This window comes from Lepidothrix coronata, unplaced genomic scaffold, assembly GCF_001604755.1.
Source record: "Lepidothrix coronata isolate B3197 unplaced genomic scaffold, Lepidothrix_coronata-1.0 Scaffold322, whole genome shotgun sequence".
Classification (NCBI taxonomy): Eukaryota; Metazoa; Chordata; class Aves; order Passeriformes; family Pipridae; genus Lepidothrix; species Lepidothrix coronata.
Genome location: NW_016690502.1, coordinates 229,658 through 235,657, shown reverse-complemented (window position 1 = coordinate 235,657; position 6,000 = coordinate 229,658).

The window sequence follows — 6,000 nt, the reverse complement described above, 5'->3', positions numbered from 1 at the left end:
ATTATTTTCTATCCATTTTCCCACTATTTCTTCCTTTTTTCCCCCTAAGGTATTTGAAATAAAATGAATAATCAGCTGTTTGTGAAAGTGTTATTTAAAAGCATTTATATTAATCATTGAGAGGCACAATGCACTTTGGGAGAAACATAATACAAACACATAACTATAATCATTAGCTACTGTTTGCTGCTTTTGAATGTTTTTTTTTTCTTGTCGAGAACCAAAGTATATTCTGCAATTCTCATCCTTAAGATTATGAACAAACTGAATTATCCCCTTTTAATCTACAAAATTTGGGACAAGCCTTCTAACAAAAGAGAAGGAAGAGCTGGAGGCTAATGTTTCTTAACTTTAATGGCCTACCTGTACCACGCAATTCTTATGGAGGTCAGAATAATTTGGTAGGACCATTTGTAGGCTTCCTTAAAAGTACAGTCTACATGTAATAGTCAACTAGAGGAGCAAGAGAACAGAAGCAGAATTTACATATATGGGCAGAAGCTGATGATGAAACTGATGGTTCTAACATTATTCAATCTACTGAAGAAAGACAGGAAACTCCAGATATTTCAAGAGACTGAATTTCTTATCCTGCATTAGTGTGATTTTGTGGAGCACGCAGCCAAGGTGTGAAAGAAGAGAGCAAAATACAGTTTTGATTAATCATCTCATGGTAAAGTCTGACCCTATGCATCAGTAACTTGTGATAACGAGTTAATTGCATATGCTAATCTAATTTGTGTTCAGTCCTAGGATTTTAAAAGCATCCAGCTGATGTTCAGCTGTTACAAGTGTCAGCTGCTCTCAGGACAGTTATACTGCTTTTTTGGGGATTGGCTGGCGTATAAAAGCTGATCCCCGCATGGACAACAAAATTCTGTGCCTTTCTCTTCAGTCTAAATACCCCCCAGGAAGAGACAGCAGACGAAGTTTCTTCTTAGTTTGGGGAGAAACTCTGTAACATAAAAAAAAAAATGAAAAAAAGGAAAGAGAGAGAGAGGAAAGGCATTGTACAAACTGGGAGAAGGGCTTGAGAACTGGTAGCACTACTGATCTAGAGTAATGTGCTTGCTGCCTCTCTGCCAGGTAGACACAAGTAGCTCCAGGTGACGTTCGTGGTTGCTTGCCTCATGATTTATTGCTCGCAGCACATCAGTGTGCAGGCTCCTTGTTCTGTCTCCTGAGCTATATGTTAGAATTAGTGCCTCTGGTGTTCCCCAACACCGGTGAACATCTGTAGAGAGGCAACACTTTCCAAAATTTCAAATTCACATCTGGGATGCAAAAGACAGCTTCTTATTCCAATCTATTTGTACTATTTTTCTCTATCCTTAGCTTCAAGCAGAAGCTGTGGGTCTTGCAGAGTTAACAGCCCTGATATGTACTCTACCTCCTTAGAAAAGTTAATTTGGTGTTTGACCCTGATTACTAATAGCTCTCGCAATGATTGGAAAGGTAGAATAATATTAACAGTGCTTTGTCAATTAAAACATGAAGACCTGTTCCAGAAACATTGTGGTGCTCTGTGTAAGAGGAATTTAATTTTTTTTTTCTATTTTCAATTACCCCTAAAGCCAAGGGCTCCTGGGTATTTTGGTACCTGAACTCCAAACTCTTGTATCACCTCCTCAGAGACCTCAAAAAAATTAAGGCCCTTCTGCAATTCTTAGTCCCCAAGATAAATTTATTCAGTAGAATAGGAACATGCATTTTGGGTTGAAGATCATATTACATTGATTAGGCAAATACTGACTCAGATCCCTTCAAAGCTGTATATCAAAATTATATGATTAGCACACTTTCCTCTATCACGTCAACCTCTGACACATCCCCATGCGTTTCTGTGGAAATAACTGCCAGTAGAAGAAAGTGAGGAGATTATTAGCATCCAACTATTTAGTTGTCCCAGTGTCTCATTTCTGAACTTCTGTTGGCTGTTTGTTATATCACTTGAAAATTCTTGCAAGGACCTGAGCTCTGTGAATGGGCCCTGGACCCACTGCTGGGAGTCCAGGGAGCACTGGGAAATGGCATAGTTCTTTTCTGTGGATGAAACTCGTAGATTTTGTTCAGGGTCTTTTTCCTTCTCTGGAACTTGTGTAGCTATGCATTATTTGTTCTAGTTCAAAAAATTTCTGTGTAACACCCACCTTGGTATGTCGCTGTGGCAGGCACGGTGGAATTACCTGGCAAAACCAATTTGAATTAGGACATGTTGCTCCTGCCTCTTTCAGGTCTTTAGGTCTACATTGAGAAGAATTGTAGAACTCTGTGTCAGAGCTTGCAGAGGTGCAACCATGCTTGGAAACCTGTCAGATTGCATCACAGATTGCATCCCTCATGGCCTCAGGGTCAGGCTTCTTTTGGGTTGAAACAAAGAGAGGTTGCTCAAAGATCTTGTTATGGCAGCAAGATAGGAGATGGGTAGGGCGTGTGAAGATTTTTACCATTTCCTTTTTTGAGAGCTTGGCAAATGGTTAGAGTGTTTTTTAATTTTGTATACACTAGGAAGATAATTGCTTTGTAATGTGGAAGGAAGTGTATGTGCTATGAGTGTGGTGTGTGTGATTAGGGATACTAGAAACAGTCCAGCCTTGGCAGCAAAGTAGTTTGGTAGTCTGGTAATTTCAAGGTAAATTTTAGCCTTCACAGAGGTTGACGTCTGTGCTATTTTTTGCACCTAAGCTTATCTGCTGCTAGCTCTGAAGTGTCTATACATTTTAGTTTTAGGGTGATTACATGCCTAACAAGCTATAAAAAGTAGTTTTGGGCCTGGGGGCAAGCTTTGTCTCTTTTCTTTGTTGGTACTGGTTCTGCTGCCTCCTACATATTGGCCTGGTTAGGTGGCAGGAAATGTACTTAGTAGCCTTGAGGGATTCAAGGCTTGGGGTGAGAAGTGGAGACCTCAATGGTTCTGTGATTCTGTGATCACTTCCTTTGTGCGCTGTAGAAGTTGCCAGTCTGCAGAAGAGCTACTCCAGGTGGGTCACCTCACCTGGCCTATCATTTCTTGGCAATACACTTGTCTAAGTGTTTCTAAGGTTGCAAACAAACAAAATGAATGAAGGCTGTGAATATACTAAAACATACTTCTGAATAAAAAGCTTCCTTTGTCTAGTGTAAGGCCCTACTGAGTGGAGCTTCAGGCCAAGACAAAGCTCTACCTTTGATCTTGGAGGTGTTGCTGGCTGCCTTAAGTTTTTCAGTTTGCATACAAGAGGTAGGTATCAGTATTGTAGACAGGAAAGAGCTGCTGGCTGGACTGGTCTGTAAAGTCCTTTGATGCTGGAGGCTTTCCCTGTCCTTGGTCAGACTTCATCTGGCAAAACCTCTGGCAACTGGAGATGCTCTCCAGGAAGTTCTCCCTTGCATTCAGGAAGGAGCTTGCCTGAAGTCATGGTGTATAGTATAGTATAGTATCTACAGACTTGATTTATTGTTACTCTCATTTGCATATGAATTTGTGGACAATGTTGTAGAAAAGCTGATGAGTATTTCAAGTGTTAACAGATTTGTAAGATTTAATAGGTGAATGCCTACTGATCAAATGATTGGGGTGTTTTGTTTTTTTTTTTTTTTTTTAAATCTAAAGCAAGAGAATCCAAGCAAGCTGGGCAACAGCAATTTTCAAAATAAGTGTGCTCCAGGAATACAATTTCTGGTGTTGCTTTTTCTGTTTGCATCACAAATATTGCAGTGAAAAATTCACTACTATGAAACTTGGGAATAGTGATTCCAGAGGCTATGTTACAGAGTATTCATAACAGGCAAAATTGATGTTTGTAAGTGTAACCCTTTGTTTTGGGAAATCTGATTCCAGTTGTAATCCAATATTGCATGTTTCAGTTTTATAGATAGGAGAGAGGCAATTCAATTAGCCAGTAACAGTGTTCCATGTGATATGTGAACTCATCTAAAACAATTTGTATTTAAATACCCACAGCAACTGCTCATGGACTGATAAAGAATTATCTTTGACTGCTCTCAACAGATCATTTTGAATTATGAACATAGAACCACTCAAATTTTCTCATGAACAGGAAGACACAAATTGAACTGAGTGCATTATTGAATACAAAGAACTTGCACAACATTTGTAAACAGTGGTGTATCCTAAGCAGTATCTCCTGCATCTGTTGTAGCAATATGTGGAGGTATTCATTAACGAACAGCCCATAGTAACTGGGACTCTAAATTTTAACTCTTCTTGAATTAGAGGAAGCAGTACAGCAGATTTAGATTTCTTCCTGAAATGGGACACTTCAAAAGCCTTGACATAAATGCAACAGGAACAAGTTTTTCTAAGCTCTGTAGTTCCTAGAGAGGACAGCCTGAAAGGTTTTGAAATTTGTATCAGTGAAATAGGTTCTTCTTCACTGATGCAAAAGAAATTCCACTGTATTAAAGGAGAAACACCCACATCCAAAACACCTGAATTTTTTTATTTAGATAATAAACCACCACCTTCTACAAATCATTTTGCTCTCCTTTTCTGTATTAGTTCTTTTAGTAAGTTATTTTTGAAAATATATATTAATATTGATCAGTGACCTTCCTCAATGAGCACATTTAGTTACCAGATGTAAACATGCAGCTAATAGCTCATGCTGTGCAGGTCTGCCAGTGCCTCCCAACCTTGACAATAAGCCTTAAGTGGACTGGAGGGAAGACTGTCAAGGGTTTTCTGCTGAAAGATACAGGCTGCAATCTACTGAGTGCATCGTGTCTGAGTACCCTGAGCTTGCTTGGATTTATTTTTTCCTCTTAAGATCATGCTTTTATATAGACTGTTGCGAATCCTGATTTAGTATTTTGCTGACTACACCAATTTGTCATGAATGAGTGGTTTGGGCAGCTTAAAGAATCACTGTCAAAGATACTGACAAAAGCAAGTTTTAATATAAATTTGTGCAAGTGTGACAAAGTTCAATGGCAAGGTTTGCTTTAATGCTTACTATATAGATGAAACATAAAAAGGAAAATTGGTTTAAAATCACTTTAAAATGATTTGCATGGAGACCAAGGATGCAAGTGATAAGGGTGCAAAAGGGTAAGGAAGACTCTCCCGTGAGTCACAAAGCTCAGAAAGGACCCCCTTGCTAAACTTAGCCTCAGACATGATCAACATTTATATTTAAAGGGTTTAAGTAGCACTTCTTCAATTGACTAATTCAACATTTATAAAGTGATTCAATAGAATTGACTACAGCTGCAATAGTACCTTAATTATAGCTCCAAGACAACAGTATTTATGCTATACTTGCTATAGAGTACTTAAATCAATTCACACACACACACACACACACACACACACACACACACACGAAGAAGTATATACAAAGATATCTGTGAAATACCCATATTGAGTGCTTTGGCTTTTCTCAATGGATGAGGGTTGAGCCCTGAGGAGTGGGAGAACTTTATCAACCTAGCCCCTGTCATCAGCTTTAGGCAATTGTCCTCTAGCTGTCACAAATGTGAGAGTTTGCAAGCTCCAAGAGGTGTCCCACTCTGACAGAGATGCTGGCACATCCCACTGCAGTCCAGCTCAAAGGGCCTCACTTGGGTTGCCTATTTATAGGGTTGCAAGATGGTTTACTTTAGTCATCTGTAAAAGTTTTCATCCTCAGGTCAGTCATTACTCGAGTTTTCAAAACAATTACAAATTGTTTCCAATACAATTTCAAATTGTTTCCAAAACTCCAGCCACAAAGGCTGGGGACAGAGTGTCTGGAGAGCAGCCAGGCAGAAAGGGACCTGGGAGTTTGGATTGACAGGAAGCTGAACATGAGCCAGCAGTGTGCCCAGGTGGCCAAGAAGGCCAATGGCATCCTGGCCTGTATCAGGACCAGTGTGGCCAACAGATCCAGGGAAGTGATCCTTCCCCTGTACTCAGCGCTGGTGAGGCCACACCTGGAGTACTGTGTCCAGTTCTGGGCCCCTCAGTTCAGGAAGGATATTGAGGTGCTGGAGCAGGTCCAGAGAAGAGCAACAAAGCTG